General features: G+C 37.6%; 1 non-coding gene across 1 annotated transcript; it reads left to right on the top strand.

Moving 5' to 3' along the window:
* The first annotated feature begins 3277 nt into the window (after window positions 1–3277).
* LOC148578170 (small nucleolar RNA R71) lies at window positions 3278–3385 on the top strand. The gene has a single exon (XR_015903314.1). It is a non-coding gene; the product is annotated as a small nucleolar RNA R71 (small nucleolar RNA).
* The last annotated feature ends 14126 nt before the right edge of the window (window positions 3386–17511 follow it).

Raw genomic sequence — 17511 nt, 5'->3', positions numbered from 1 at the left:
CTCTTGCCTCTTGGTTTTAAGAGCTTTGGCTTTTTCTGCTTGCTTTTTCTTTTTCTTTCTATTTTTTTTTTCTGCAAGCTTTGTTCTTTGCTGCTTTTTCTTGCTTCAAGAATCATTTTTATGATTTTTCAGATTATCAAGTAACATGTCTCCTAGTCATCATTCTTTCAAGAGCCAACATATTTAACATTCTTAACCAACAACTTCAAAAGACATATGCACTGTTCAAGCATACATTCAGAAAACAAGAAGCATTGTCACCACATTAATATAATTAAACTAAGTTCAAGGATAAATTCGAAACTCATGTACTTCTTGTTCTTTTGAATTAAAACATTTTTCATTTAAGAGAGGTGATGGATTCATAGGACATTTATAACTTTAAGACATAGTTACTAACTACTAATGATCATGTAATGAAGACACAAACACAGATAAGCACATAACATAGAAAAAAAAATAGAAGAAATAAGAACAAGGAATGAATCCACCTTAGTAATGGTGGCGTTTCCTTCTTGAGGAACCAATGATGTCCTTGAGCTCTTCTATGTCTCTTCCTTGTCTTTGTTGCTCCTCCTTCATTGCTTTTAGATCTTCTCTGATTTCATGAAGGATGATGGAGTGCTCTTGATGTTCCACCCTTTGTTGCTTCCAATAATTGTGTGGAAGAAAATATATCCCCTGAGGTATCTCAGGGATCTTTTGATTTGCAGTCAAATGTTCTACCACTGAGCTATAGACCCTTGATGGAAGCTTTTGTCTTCCCTTTCCTCTTTCTAGAGGTTTCTCTGGCCTTAGGTGCCATCAATGGTTATGGAAAAAACAAAAAAGCTATGCTTTTACCACACAAAACTTAGAATGTTGCTCGCCCTCGAGCAAAAGAAGAAAGGATAGAAGAATAAGAAGAAGATATGGAGGAGATGGAGGGAGATGTGTATTCGGCCATATGGGTGGGATTGGGTGGGAAAGAGATGTTGAATTTTGAAGGAAGGTGGGTGTTTGGATGTGAGTGGTAAAGAGTTAATAGGGAAGAGTGTTTATTGGGAATAGAGGATGATTGAGAAGAGAGAAGAGAGTGAGTGGAGGTAGGTGGGGATCCTGTGGGGTTCACAGATCCTGAGGTGATCTTGTGAGGTCCACAGATCTTGAGGTGTCAAGGCATTTACATCCCTGCACCAATTTAGGCATGCAAAATGCCCTTGCACACAACTTTGGGCGTTCAGCGCCAGGTTGGTGCCCATTTTGGGCGTTCAACGCCCCTTTGCTGCCATTTCTGGCGTTGAACGCCAGAACCATGCCTGTTCTGGGCATTCAGCGCCAGGATGCTCCCATTCTGGGCGTTCAGCGCCAGAACTATGCTCTGTTCTGGCATTCGAACGCCAGACAGATGCTCTTCCAGGGTGTGATTTTTCTTCTGCTATTTTTTTTTATTCCATTTTCAATTTTTATATTTATTTTGTGACTCCTCATGATCATGAACCTATAAAGACACATAACTAAGAAAAATATAGTTAGATAAATAAACATTGGGTTGCCTCCCAACAAGCGCTTCTTTAATGTCAATAGCTTGACAGTGGGCTCTCATGGAGCCTCACAGATGTGCAGAGCTTTGTTGAGACTCTCCAACACCAAACTTAGAGTTTGGATATGGGAGTTCAACACCAAACTTAGAGTTTGGTTGTGGCCTCCCAACACCAAACTTAGAGTTTGACTGTGGGGGCTTTGGTTGACTCTGCTTGGAGAGAAGCTTTTTCTGCTTCCTCTCCATAGTTGCAGAGGGAGATCCTTGAGTTTTAAACACAAGGAAGTTCTCATTCCATTGAAGGAATATTTCACCTCTGTCAACATCAATCACAGCTCTTGCTGTGGCCAAGAAAGGTCTTCCTAGGATGATGGATTCATCCTCTTCCTTTCCAGTATCCAGGACTATGAAATCGGCAGGGATGTAAAGGCCTTCAACCTTTACTAACACGTCCTCTACTTGTCCATAAACCTGTTTTCTTGAGCTGTCTGCCATCTCTAATGAGATTTTAGCAGCTTGCACCCCATAGATTCCCAGTTTCTCTATTACAGAGAGGGGCATGAGGTTTATTCCTGAACCAAGGTCACACAGAGCCTTAAAGATCATGGTGTCTATGGTACAGGGTATTATGAACTTTCCAGGATCCTGTCTCTTCTGAGGCAATGTCAGTTAATCCAGATCACTTAGTTCATTGATGAACAAGAGAGGTTCAACTTCCCAAGTATCAATGCCAAATAATTTGGCATTTAGCTTCATGATTGCACCAAGAAACTTGGCAGTTTGCTCTTCAGTAACATCCTCATTCTCTTCAGAAGAGGAATACTCATCAGAGCTTATGAAGGGCATAAGGAGGTTCAATGGGATCTCTATGGTCTCTAGATGGGCCCCAGAGTCCTTTGGTTCCTCAGAGAGAAGCTCCTTATTGACCACTGGACGTCCCAGGAGGTCTTCCTCCTTGGGATTCACGTCCTCTCCTCTCCTCACAGGTTCGGCCATGGCGCTTATGTCAATGGCCTTGCACTCTCCTTTTGGATTCTCTTCTGTATTGCTTGGGAGAGTACTAGGAGGGATTTCAGTGATCCTTTTACTCAGCTGGCCCACTTGTGCTTCCAGATTTCTAATGGAAGACCTTGTTTCATTCATGAAACTTACAGTGGCCTTAGATAGATCAGAGACTAGATTTGCTAAATTAGAAGCATTTTGTTCAGAGTTCTCTGTCTGTTGCTGAGTTGATGATGGAAAAGGCTTGCTATTGCTAAACCTGTTTCTTCCACCATTATTAAAGCCTTGTTGGGGGTTTTGATCCTTTCATGAAAAATTTGGATGATTTCTCCATGTTGAGTTATAGGTGTTTCCATAAGGTTCACCTAAGTAATTCACCTCTGCTATTGCAGGGTTCTCAGGATCATAGGCTTCTTCTTCAGAAGATGCCTCTTGAGTACTGTTGGATGCAGCTTGCATTCCAGGCAGACTCTGAGAAATCATATTGACTTGCTGAGTCAATATTTTGTTCTGAGCCAATATGGCATTCAGAGTATCAACTTCAAGAACTCCCTTCTGCATAGGCGTCCCATTGCTCACAGGATTCCTTTCAGAAGTGTACATGAACTGGTTATTAGCAACCATGTCAATGAGTTCTTGAGCTTCTGCAGGCGTTTTCTTTAGGTGAATGGATCCACATGCAGAAGTGTCCAGTGACATCTTTGATAGCTCAGATAAACCATCATAGAATATATCCAGGATGGTCCATTCTGAAAGCATGTCAGAAGGACACTTTTTGGTCAACTGTTTGTATCTTTCCCAAGCTTCATAGAGGGATTCACCTTCTTTCTGTCTGAAGGTTTGAACATCAGCTCTAAGCTTGCTCAGCTTTTGAGGAGGAAAGTACTTGGCTAAGAAAGCCGTGACCAGCTTATCCCAAGAGTTCAGGCTGTCTTTGGGTTGAGAATCCAACCATAATCTAGCTCTGTCTCTTACAGCAAAAGGGAAAAGCATGAGCCCGTAGACTTCAGGATCTACTCCATTAGTCTTAACAGTATCACATATCTGCAAGAATTCAGTTAGGAACTGAAAAGGATCTTCAGATGGAAGTCCATGAAACTTGCAGTTCTGCTGCATCAGAGAAACTAATTGAGGTTTCAGCTCAAATTTGTTTGCTCCAATGGCAGGAATGGAGATGCTTCTTCCATGTAAATTGGAATTAGGTGCAGTAAAGTCACCAAGCATCCTCCTTGCATTATTATTATTTTCGGCTGCCATCTCCTCTTCTTGTTTGAAAATTCCTAACAGGTGCTTACTGGTTAGTTGTAATTCAGAGTCCTTTCAGGTTCTGGATCTGCTTCAACAAGAATATTCTTGTCCTTGCTCCTGCTCATATGACAAAGAAGAAGGCACAGAAAAATAATAATAATAGAGATCCCCCTTTTTTTTTCTCTTTTTTTTTTTTTGAATGAGGGAGAGATGTTAGTAGATGAATAAAAAAAAATAGAAGGAGATGAGAGAGGGAAGTGAATTTTCGAAAACAATTTTTGAAAAAGAGTTAGTGATTTTTGAAAATAGTTTTTGAAAAAGGTTAGTATTTTTTTCGAAATTTTTTTTTAATAAAAAATAAAAATAATTAGTTAATAAAAAAGAAATTTTTGAAAAAGAGGGAAGATATTTTCGAAAATTAGAGAGAGAGAGTTAGTTAGGTAGTTTTGAAAAAGTTAAGAAACAAACAAAAAGTTAGTTAGTTAGTTGAAACAAATTTGAAAAGATAAGAAGTTGGGAAGTTAGAGAAGATATTTTGAAATCAAATTTTGAAAAAGATAAGATAAGAAGATATTTTTTTTTTTGAAAAGATATGATAGAAATTAGTTTTTGAAAAAGATTTGATTTTTAAAATCACAATTAATGACTTGATTCATAAGAAATCACAAGATATGATTCTAGAACTTAAAGTTTTAATCTTTCTTAACAAGCAAGTAACAAACTTCAAATTTTTGAATCAAAACTTTAATTGATTATGTTATTTTCGAAAATTATGATATAAAATAAGAAAAAGGTTTTTGAAAATTATTTTTTTGGAATTTTCGAAAATAATCATGAATTTTGAAAAAGATTTTGAAAAAGATAAGATTTTCAAATTGAAAATTTGATTTGACTCATGAGAAACAATTTGATTTTAAAAATTTTTAAAAAAATAAACTCAAATTTTCGAATTTTGATGAGAGAGAAAGGGAAAGATATTTTTTTGATTTTTTGAATTTTTATGAAAACATGAAAATTATGCAATGCATGAAATTTTTAGATCAAAACAATGAATGCATGCAAGAATGCTATGAATGTCAAGATGAACACCAAGAACACTATGAAGAACATGATGAACATCAAGAACATATTTTTGAAAAATTTTTAATGCAAAGAAAACATGCAAGACACCAAGCTTAGAATTCTTTAATGCTTACTCACTAAGAATTCAAGAATGCATATGATAAACATGAAAAGACACAAAACAAAAAATCATCAAGATCAAACAAGAAGACTTACCAAGAACAACTTGAAGATCATGAAGAACACCATGAATGCATGAAATTTTCGAAAAATGCAAGATGCACATGCAATTGACACCAAACTTATGATATGACTCAAGACTCAAGAAACATGAAATATTTTTGATTTTTATGATTTTCTAATTTTTTTGGATTTTTATTTTATATTTTTCGAAAAATTCTTTTGAAAAAGGAAAAAAAAAAAAGGATTCCAAAATTTTTAATATGAATTCCAGGAATCTTATGCTCTAAAGCTCCAATCAAAGGGTCAGGCATGGCTTAATAGCCAGCCAAGCTTTAGTATGTAACTCAGACATGACACGCCTGACATTCCTTACATTCAATAGCCAATTGGCTAAGAAAGATAAAGAAGCTCTTCTCTTGAGTATAAGAATTGAGACATGGCTTTACAGCCAGCCAGGCTTCAACATGCTTCATGAAACACTAGAATTCATTCTTAAAAATTCTTGAAGAAAAATATATTTTTGAAAACATTTTTTTTTCGAAAACAGGTGAGAAGATTTTTGAAAGATTTTTGAAAATAAAACAAAAAGAAAATTACCTAATCTGAGCAACAAGATGAACCGTCAGTTGTCCAAACTCAAACAATCCCCGGCAACGGCGCCAAAAACTTGGTGCACGAAATTGTGATCTCCAGGCTCGAACAAATCCTGGTAATGGCTCCAAAGCTTGGTGCTCTGATCTTAATTCATAATTGTCACAACTTCGATACAACTAACCAGCAAGTGCACTGGGTCGTCCAAGTAATACCTTACGTGAGTAAGGGTCGAATCCCACGGAGATTGTTGGTATGAAGCAAGCTATGGTCACCTTGCAGATCTCAGTTAGGCAGATATAAATTGATAATGGTGTTTTCGAATATTATATAATAAAATAGGGATAGAGATACTTATGTAATTCATTGGTAGGAATTTCAGATAAGCGAATGGAGATACTTTTCGTTCTTCTGAACCTCTGCTTTCCTGCTATCTTCATCCAATCAGTCTCATTCCTTTCCATGGCTGGCTTTATGTGATACATCACCACTGTCAATGGCTACTTTCGGTCATCTCACGGGAAAATGATCCAATGCCCTGTCACGGCACGGCTAATCGTCTGGAGGCATCACCCTTGCCAATGGCTTCATCTTATCCTCTCAGTGAATAATATGCTCACGCACCCTGTCACAGCACGGCTATTCATCTGTCGGTTCTTGATCATGCTGGAATAGGATTTACTATCCTTTTGCGTCTGTCACTAACGCCCTGCAATCGCGAGTTCGGAGCTCGTCACAGTCATTCAATCATTGAATCCTACTTGGAATACCACAGACAAGGTTTAGACTTTCCGGATTCTCTTGAATGCTGCCATCTTTCTAGCTTACGCCACGAAGATTCCGGTTAGGAGATCTGAGAGATATTCATTCTAGCTTATTTCATGTAGAACAGAAGTGTTTGTCAGGAACGCGTTCATAAGGGAGAAGGATGATGAGCGTCACACATAATCATCACCTTCATCACGTTCTTGGGTGCGAATGGATATCTTAGAAGCGAAATAAGAAGAATTGAATAGAAAACAGTAGTACTTTGCATTAATCTTTGAGGAACAGCAGAGCTCCACACCTTAATCTATGGAGTGTAGAAACTCTACCGTTGAAAATACATAAGTGGAAGGTCCAGGCATGGCCGAGATGGCCAGCCCCCTAAACGAGATCACAGGATCAAAATACAATCCAGGATGGTCTAAAAGGATAGTAAGAGGTCCTATTTATAATAAACTAGCTACTAGGGTTTACATGAGTAAGTATTTGATGTATAAATCCACTTCCGGGGCCCACTTGGTGTGTGTTTGGGCTAAGCTTAAGTGTTGCACGTGCAGAGGCCATTTGTGGAGTTGAACGCCAGTTTTTGTGCCAGTTTGGGCGTTCAACTCTGGTTTTGGATCCTTTTCTGGCGCTGGACGCCAGATTTGGGTAGAAAGCTGGCGTTGAACGCCAGTTTACGTCGTCAATTCTTGGCCAAAGTATGGACTATTATATATTTCTGGAAAGATCTGGATGTCTACTTTCTAATGCAATTGGAAGCGCGCCATTTCGAGTTCTGTAGCTCCAGAAAATCCACTTTGAGTGCAGGGAGGTCAGAATCCAACAGCATCAGCAGTCCTTTTTCAACCTCTGAATCTGATTTCTGCTCAAGTCCCTCAATTTCAGCCAGAAAATACCTGAAATCACAGAAAAACACACAAACTCATAGTAAAGTCCAGAAATGTGAATTTAACACAAAATCTATTAAAAACATCCCTAAAAGTAACTAGATCCTACTAAAAACATACTAAAAACAATGTCAAAAAGCGTATAAATTATCCGCTCATCACACCTCTAGAAAGAATTGGGCTAGAAAGCTTGACGATGCTCTATGGGCATACAGAATGGCTTTCAAATCCCCCATTGGAACTTCACCATATCAGCTGGTATATGAGAAGTCTTGTCATTTGCCAATGGAACTAGAACATAAGGCCTATTGTGCTACTAGATTCCTCAACCTTGATGCTAAATCAACAGGAGAGAAATGGCTGCTCCAACTAAATGAGTTGGATGAATTCCGCTTAGATGCATTTGAAAATACAAAGATCTATAATGAAAAGGCAAAAAGGCGGCATGACAAGAAAATATCTTCCAGAGTCTTTGAATCAGGACAGAGGGTCCTACTCTTCAACTCAAGACTCAAACTATTCCCTGGGAAACACAAATCCCGTTGGACAGGACCGTTTGTGATTACTAGTGTATCACCTTACGGGCACATAGAACTTCAAGGTAAAGAAAACAGGTTCACTATGAATGGAAAGAGGGTTAAGCATTACCTTGAAGGAGATGTAGATCCAGGAGGCTCAACACTGTTACTAAGTTAAGTACAGTGAAGTCCAACTAAAGACATTAAAGAAGCGCTTGTTGGGAGGCAACCCAATGATTACTCGTATAGTATTTTTAATTAATTTTGTTTTAATTAGTTTTCTTCTTAATAGTTTTTGATTATATCTTAATTAGGTCAATTTTAATGTTAGTGATTATGAACAGTGCTTAAATAGAGACAGAATGATGCAGAACATCAAATAGAATACCTTGGAGAAGGGATCTCCCTGGCGTTAAACGCCAGAATGCAGGCACTCTGGGCGTTTAAACACCAGCAAGACAACATGGAGGTAATTTCGAAATTCTTATCTTTTCTTTATTCAATCTATCTTTTTCAAATTCAATTTCAAATATTCTTTGATTTTTAAATCAAATTTGGTTTAAATATTTCAATTTCAATTTAATTTCAAATTTAACATATTTTCAAATCCTTTCAAATTTTTTTCAAAATTTCATATCTTTTTCAATTTGTTTTCAAATTCTTTCAAAATATTTTCTTGTCTTTACAAATTCTTATTCATATCTTTTATGAAACTTTCAAATATTTTTCATACTCCTATCCTATCTTTCAAATCTTTTATATCTTTTTAATATCTTTTCAATATCTTTTCTTATCTTTCAAGTTTTATAACCCATCTTTTTCTATCTTTTTCAAAAATCTTTATCCTTCTTCAAAGATTATTTTCGAAAATCCATCCCCCTCCCTATATATATGTATGTTCGTGCCCCCTCTCCCTCACTCACCTCCTCTCATTCGAATTCTATTCTCCTCTTATCTTCTATTTCACTTTTCTTCTTTCTTCTTTTATCACCTTTTACTCGAGGACGAGCAAATATTCTAAGTTTGGTGTGGAAGAAGTCCTGTTCTCTCATAAAAATTTGAATCCCATGGCTCCAAGAAGTGACAAGACCGCCCCAAAGAACAAGAAAGAAGATAACTCAACAGTTGTTTTCAAACCTATTCAATTCCTTACCAAGTAACATGAAGAACATTATCACAAGATATGATTAAAAGGCCAGTAATCCATGAGGTGGGATTCAAATTAGGAGAAGAAGAATACCCAGAGATCTAAGAGCAAATTCAAAGGAAAGGCTGAGAGATTCTAGCTAATCCTGAGATCACTGTTGGATACAACATGATCCATGAATTCTATGCAAATTTGTGGATGACAGATAAGCAAAAGAAAGATGGAACAGCATTCCATACTTTTCGCACCATGGTCAGGGGGAAGATCATCTATTTTCATCTGGATAGGGTGAGAGAAATCTTTAAATTACCCTTACAGAGGGATGACCCTGAATCATACAATAGGAGGGTAGTAGCCAAGCCTAAGCTGGATCAAGTCCTAGAGGACATATGCTTGCCTGGAACTCAATAGATTGAGAATGTAAAAGGCCAGCCAAACCAGCTGAAAAGGGCAAACCTTAAGCCAATTGCTAGAGGATGGCTAGACTGCATTGGGCGTTTTATACTCCCCATAAGTAACCACTCTGAAGTTCCTATTCCAAGAGCTGTGATGATTCATTGCATCATGATGGAGAATGAGATAGAAGTCCACCAAATAATCTCCCGTGAGATCTACAAGCTGGCAAATAGAATGTATACTAATGCAATGCTAGCTTATCCAAATCTCATCTTTCGCCTATGCCAAGAGGCTAAGGTTCTGATCCATGTGGACAACTTTATTCCAGTGGTAAGCCCAATCTCCAAGCAGGTGATGGAAAATTCCAAGATAAAAGAGGATCATCCCAAAAGGAAGGCACCTGAGCCTCCCTAAGAGATTCCTCCAATTGAGTATTGGGATCAGCTGAAGGCGTCTGTGATGCACTTGCAAAGTACCTTGGATCAACTCAGAGAGGAGCAGAAAGATCAGACTAGCATGATTTGCAAACTGATCAAGGAGTAAGCGAAGCAGGGGCATGAAATTGAGGAGCTGAAGCGCCAGAAGCTCTCCCCTGAAGAGCCCAGCGCCCCTCAACCTGAAGAGCCCAACATCCCTCAAGCTGAAGGTTGTTGAGTTTCAACTCTGTGGCTATTCTAATTCCTATTTTTCATATTTCTGTTATACTAATTCCTATGTCTCATATTTAGGTTTACATGATCACTAGTAGCATTTAAGTTTTTATTTATTGTCTTCTAATTTTTTCGAAATAAATAAGCATTAGTATTAATTAATTTTTATTTCCCAATTAGCTATAAAGTATTCCTCTTATCATCATTAAACATGAATAAAATAGTTGATTTTTTTAGAAGAATTAAAGATGCATAATTTTCGAGTTCTACAATAAAGAATTGTTCAATTATTTTGATGTAGTGTTATTGCTTTTGTTTTCTGAATGCATGAATAAACAGTACATGGTAGAAGTTGGAATTTTAGAATGTTGGCTCTTGAAAGAACAAGGAAAAAGGAGAAGTATTATGATAATCTGAAAATAAAAAAAATGATTCTTGATGCAAGAAAAAGTAGAAAAAAAAAAGAAAAAAAGTAGAAAAGCCAATAATCCTTAAAACCAAGAGGCAAGGGTAAAAGGATCTAAGGCTTTGAGCATCAGTGGATAGGAGGGCCTAAAAGAATAAAATCCTAGCCTAAGCAGCTCAACCAAGCTATCCCTAACCATGTGCTTGTGGCATGAATGTGTCAAGTGAAAAGCTTGAGACTAAGCGGTTAAAGTCGTGATCCAAAGCAAAAAGAGGGTGCTTAAGAACTCTGGACACCTCTACCTGGGGATTCTAGCAAAGCTGAATCACAATCTGAAAGGGTTTACCTAGTTAAATTGTCTGTGGTATTTACGTATCTGGTGGTAATACTAGAAAATAAAGTGCTTAGAGCCACGGCCAAGACTCTAAAAAGCTGTGTTCAACGGGAATACACTTGTCTAGGAAGAACCGCTTCTTAGTCCGTTATTCAACCTAGATGCACCATATAATTTTTTGATCTATGAGATACATCCTGGTAGGACTCACCATCCATTCAGCCATAGCCACTATTCTAGGTAGATCCTTAGCCAGATTTTTAGTAAGACTTCTAGCCTAATCTACCGCCAGACTTTCAACTAGAGCCTCAGTAGGACCTTCAGCCCATCGATAAGCTAGGAGACCTGTAACACCCTACCACACAAAATCTTATGCTTAAGTCATATGACAGAGGTGGTGAGGTATTACGACCTCTAAGAATAAAATTATATATATTAATAGTGAAAAAGATATTTAACTAGGAGTCTTGAAAAACGGGTAAAACAAAATCGCAAAATAGAAAGCGCAGCGCTTAGAAAACGAGTTTACTTGCGTGAAAAGAAAACTAAAGATACTGAACATAATATAACAGAACTAGGAATAGAGGGCCAAAGGTACAAAGTAACAAGCTCCTAACTCAGCCTGCGAAGTTAAGGCTGGTGATGAGCGGATATTTTATACGCTTTTTGGCATTATTTTCATATAGTTTAAATCATGTTTTGTTTAGTTTTTATTAAATTTTCATAGGTTTTAGTGTTAAATTCACATTTTGTGTATTTTTGTACAATTTCAGGTATTTTCTGGCTGAAATTGAGGAGTTGGAGCAAAAGTCTGATTCAGAGGCAGAGAAAGCACTGCAGATGCTGTCCGGATCTGATCTCCTTGTACTTGAAAGAGATTTTTTGGAGCTACAAAAGTCAAAATGAAGCGTTCTTAATGGCTATGGAAAGCTGACTTCCAGAGCTTTCCAGAAATATATAAAATTTTATACTTTACTTCAGAATAAAAGGCCCAAAACAAGTGTCCAACGCCAGCTTCCTGCCCCTTTCCAGGCGTCCAACGCCCAAGGAGGAAACCAGGCGTCCAAACACCCAGAGAGGACCCCCTAGCTAGCGTTAAATGCCCTAGAGGCCTCCTAGCATATGGATCTCATCAAAGCTCAGTCCAAACACTCACCAAGTGGGCCCCAGAAGTGGATTTTAGCACTAAAAAGACTATTTTACCCTTACTAGTCATTAGTTTAGTATTTAAGGGATTAGATTCACATCATCTTGAGACTTTACACACCATATTTCATTTTTACCATTGTATTTCTATCAGTATGAGTTTCTAAACCTCCTAGGTTGAGGGAAGGAGCCATGCTGAGTTCTATGAATTAATAGAAGTATTACTGTTCTTCTTGGATCCATGTTTGATTTAATTCTAAGATGTATACTCGTTCTTCAACATGGTGAATGGGATGATCCATGACAATCAGCTCCGTTCATCATACTAAGGCAGCGTGCCTGACAACCACCCGTGTCTACTTGGGTTCGTGTGAATACGTGGCTGGAAAGCGCGAACCGCCAGCTTGATTATACATCTCTCAAACGGCTAATTCATGACTTCGTTGGGGACTTCTCGAGACACTAATTCAGCCAATATCTGGGGAGATTAGGGTCTCTGTGGTAGAGGTTAGAACCCAAAGGAGCAGCATTCTCTGATCCAAAAAATTTGACATTATCTGTGGTATTTTGAGTAGAATCACTAAAGAGAATGAACTGCTAGAGCTTCACCCTTGTTCAGATGGATGACCGTGGCCATACGGCGTTTGATCTGAAGCAGAGGAGATTGATGACCATGGCCAATAGAATTGATCACATACAGCCTGCCATAGAAGAAATCATTCACAAGCAAAGGAGACAGTAATACTAGAGTTAATTCAGGAAGACAAAGCAACTCCAATCCTTAACCATATTCCTATAACTGATTCCTTTCAAATTCACAAAGTATTTTATACACTATTTCTTTAATGCAATTAAGCCTCAATCTAACAACTTCTTGATTCGCCTGACTAAGACCTACAAGATAACCATAGCTTGCTTCAAACCACAATCCTCGTGGGATCGACCCTGACTCGCTCAGGTATTACATGGACGATCCAGTGCACTTGCTGGTACAGTTGTATGAAGGTGTGGGAATTCGTGCACCAGTTGGCCGGAGAATATTTACATACATATATACATATCTCAAAACCCAAAATACATAGATAACACCCTAGCTCTCCATAAACCTCTAAGAGGAGCAAAATAAACAAATTATTTGGAGAGAAAGTTAAATATATATATATATATATATATGAAACCCAGAAAAAACCACTCCGCTTCCGAAGTCCAGATGCCTAGCGAGGTGCCTTCCGACCTGCATATGAAAAGCAACAATATTGTATGGGGTGAGAACTAGGGATTCTTAGCATGGTAAAAGTGCCACGCACATAATATATAAGGTCTTGGGAATCTCAAAGGCATCCTAGAACAGAAGCCATAAATAAGTGGTCATCTAAAGGTTCTCAATCTAACTAAACTTAATCCTGCACACTAATCTTTTCCACCTTTCCTCCGTTCCTCCGTCTCCTATGAGTTGCACAAACAAACAAGCAAAACAAGACAAACACAAGTATTTCACACGTAATACAAATAGCAATTTTAACAAATAGCAGATTATAATCACGTAGGCAATCCTATATAGTTCACAAGCAAGCGAATCATACAATATGCACATGATGTATGCCTGTCCTATAGCTGTTGATATCAACTGTCGGTTACGTAGCCAGCCCGACATGCCCTCAACCTCAACACTCACCATGGGGAGAATCCCCAAGCTAACATGCGTGAGTGAACACCACAAGCTCAATAACATCCATGGGAAGAGTCCAATGCTAACATGGGTAGAAAAGAACACAACCCAAGCTCAAAGATTAACCATGAGAAGAATCCCAAGCTGATATGGGAAAAATAACACTCCAAACTCAATAATAACCACGAAAAAATCCCGGCTGACATGGGGAAGACAGCACCCCAAGCTCAATATTATCCGTGGGACGAATCCTAGGCTGACATGGGGAAGACAATGTCCTAAGTTCAAGTTATTCAATCGTTTCTTACAATTTATCATTTTCAATCTCACAGTGATTCATATCTCATCTCATCATTCTCAATTATTTAACATCATTAAGTGTCACACACATCATTATCAATGTCACTTTACTCTATTAATTACCTCATATACCATTTTCACCATCTTTATCGATCAAATACCATCTCCTCTAATCACTTATTACCTTTAAAAAGAATCTTTCTTCACCTCCAAATTACCACAATTTCCTAACTTCATCCTATGACTAGGCTTACTAACAATATTTAAGCTAAAGGAATGAAAATAGAAGTCTAGAGGTTCGAGTTTGAGCTTTAAAACACAATCTGTTTTTGCTAAAACAAGGGCCATGCGTACGCGTGGGTCACGCGTATGCATGGGTACACGCTTGGACCAAGATGCGTACGCATGCCCCCATGTCACGTACGCATACAAACCAGGCAAAATTGATTGGTTGCGTATGAGAAATTTCACGAACGCATAAACCTCATGTCACGCGTACGCGTGGGTGTACGTTTTACCAATAATTTTGCTAAGTCTGAATCCTGCAGAATGCTCATTTTAAACCGCAAACTTCCGACGCGCATAACTTTTTTATTTTAAACACTCTTCATCCATTCTTCGAACGGCGTAAACTTCATGGACCCAATTTTCATTTGAAAAAAGTTTGAAATTATTTGGGGATCCGGAACCCAAGTTATGCCTCGCCAAAGTTTGGCCAAAAACTAATTTTTCACAAACCTCAAACCTTAAATTTTTACCAAAGCAAGATTCTCTTTCATAACTCCAAGATTCTACACAATATTACACAACCCAATTCACCTTTTCCACATTCTCATTCTTTCCACAACATTCAACACATCATTCAACTACTCAAAACCAATCAATCCATATCCAAAGCAATCATGAGATATCAATAAAACAACAATAACAATTTCATATTCACAAATCCTCACTAAATCACCATCAACCACAATGTGTTACCATATCTCAATTCATTAATATCATGCATCAATCTCTCAAATACCTCAATAAAATCATAATCCACCTTTCTTAGACATATACATTCATGTCATCAAGTCAATAATCATCAACTCAACATTCATCCAACAAACACCAAATTCATATCACAATTTTTAATCAAGGTTACTAAACATCAAACACACTCATACGTTCTAACCTATCCTATGGTCATCTAGCCTAAGTTTTCATAGAACATTATTTATATTAAATACATGAAATCTAAACCATACCTTGGCCAATTTTTACGTATTTCTAAGACACCACCAAGGCACCCAACAAAAGTACTCAACCTCTACCAAGCTCCAAAGCTTACAATTCAAGCTCCAATATATACATATACACACCTAATACATATATACAACACATATATACCCAAAATCAATACCCAATACATAAATTCAAGAATTTAACTAGGGTTGAGGATCCTTACTATACTCACAGACCAAATGAACCAAACCCAACATGTTCTGTAAGCTAGATTGAACCTAAAGTACCAAAATCAACAAAATCTCAATATGAATTCTCATCAATTCTCGAAATTCAAGGGATAGAGAAAATAGAGTGGTAGAGTGACTTACCAATGAAATTATTCCGATATATTTGTAGAGCTCGGCGTGGTAGACACGTGGCCACAAACGGTGCAGCAATCGGAGCTCGGAGCAAGAAGTTATGATAGTTTAATTTGGGAGCAAGAGTTTTGTCTTCCTTACCTTCTCCACAATGTTTCCTAGCGTGAAATGAAGAGGAAGAAGAAAGGAAGGCTGGGTTTTGATTAAGTGGCTGGTTTGAATTTGGGCCTTGGGCCCATTTTGGGCCTGGTTTGTCTGGTTCAGCCTGTTAGACCCAATCTTGGGCCAAATTCTTTGAAATTAGTATCAAAATTCTCGTTTTAATAAGCTCTATCCCAATTTAATATAAAATTCATATTTCTAATTTTTTTTATTAACATTTAATTTATTATTTAATTATTCACTAATTACTCGGGGTTTACATTCTACCCCCTAATAGAAATTTTCGCCCTCGAAAATTCGCTCTCAAATCTTCATATATGCTCTCTCATATCCAACCGACCTCTTATCATTCATTTGTTATTCTTCCAACCTGAATTCAAACACAAATTCACATTCTCTAATCTCAGGTACAACATCATAAACTTAATCAAATTCAAGCCTAACTCTACCTGTTTGTTTCAGTCTTAACTTAGTCTAGTTCCTTTTCAATGACTGCAAACTTCCTTACCCTTCAAGAGTTCATTCTAAGCCAAATTAATCTCAAATCCTTCTTAGCTATTTCAAACATTAATCAATTCTCCAGTCTCTTAGTCTAATTCAATCTGTTATAACCTAAATGATGCACACTTTCCACTCCTCGCTCCTACGCCAATTCCTTAAGACGCCCTCATATCCTAATACTCCTTTCTCACGTCACTACCATTCTAGAGCCACCAAATTCACTATGTTTCCGCAGTGTTACTCTGATTACAAGCCACTAAGAACTTAATCACTCGTCTACTCTGTTAGAATATTCTTTGAGTCTCTTTATCCTTCTAAATAATTGCTATTGAACTTTGCTCTAGCTACACGAGTTATAATCCCATGATTTCTTTCATCATCAGATCCATTACCGCCTTCATCACTGTTCTCAGTTCGGATGTGTCATCCTCTTAGCAGTAGCTCGCACTGCAGCAACCCTAAAATCAGTCGTATCATCTCACTCGTGCCCACGAGATGTCATTTAGGTATTGTCCACACCGAACAATTGATATTAAGGTGATCAGTCTTAATATCCAAAGTCTAGTGCTTCAAATCTCCAAAGGTAATGCTCATGAACATTTAAGCTATATATGTCAAGCAGACATCCTAAATAGCATGTACACACAGCCAGAGTATGCTTAGAAGCATAGTTAGCCCATTCCCCAGGCTCTACGGGAACGAACTGCTCTGATACCATAATGTAACACCCTACCACACAAAATCTTATGCTTAAGTCATAAGACGGAGGTGATGAGGTATTACGACCTCTAGGAGAAAAATTATATATATATATATATATATATATATATATATATATATATATATATATAATGAAAAAGATATTTAACCAAGAGTCTTGAAAAACGGATAAAACAAAATGGCAAAATAGAAAGCACAGTGCTCAGAAAATGAGTTTACTTGCGTGAGAAGAAAACTAAGGATGCTAAACAAAATATAACAGAACTAGGAATAGAGGGCCAAAGGTACATAATAACAAGCTCCTAACTCAGCCTGCGAAGTTAAGGTTGGCTGGAGAATATTTACATACATATATACATATCCCAAAATCCAAAATACATAGAGAACACCCTAGTTCTCCATAAACCCCTAAGAGAAGAAAAATAAACAAATTGTTTAGAGAGAAACCCAGAAAAAAACCACTCCGCTTTCGAAGTCCAGATGCCTAGCGAGGTGCCTTCCAACATGCATCTGAAAAGCAACAATATTGTATAGGGTGAGAACCGGGGGTTCTCAGCATGGTAAAGGTGCCACGCACATAATATATAAGGTCCTGAGAATGCTAGAGACAATCCTAGAACACCGACACTCAGTTATAAAGCTTAAAGGACTAAAAACAGAAGCCATAAATAAGTGGTCGTCTAAAGGTTCTCAACCTAACCAAACTTAAT

Source organism: Arachis ipaensis, chromosome B1, assembly GCF_059453495.1.
Source record: "Arachis ipaensis isolate K30076 ecotype BB chromosome B1, ASM5945349v1, whole genome shotgun sequence".
NCBI classification, from domain to species: Eukaryota; Viridiplantae; Streptophyta; class Magnoliopsida; order Fabales; family Fabaceae; genus Arachis; species Arachis ipaensis.
Note: the sequence above shows the minus strand (reverse complement) of the source record. Positions and strands in the feature narration are given on the sequence as shown.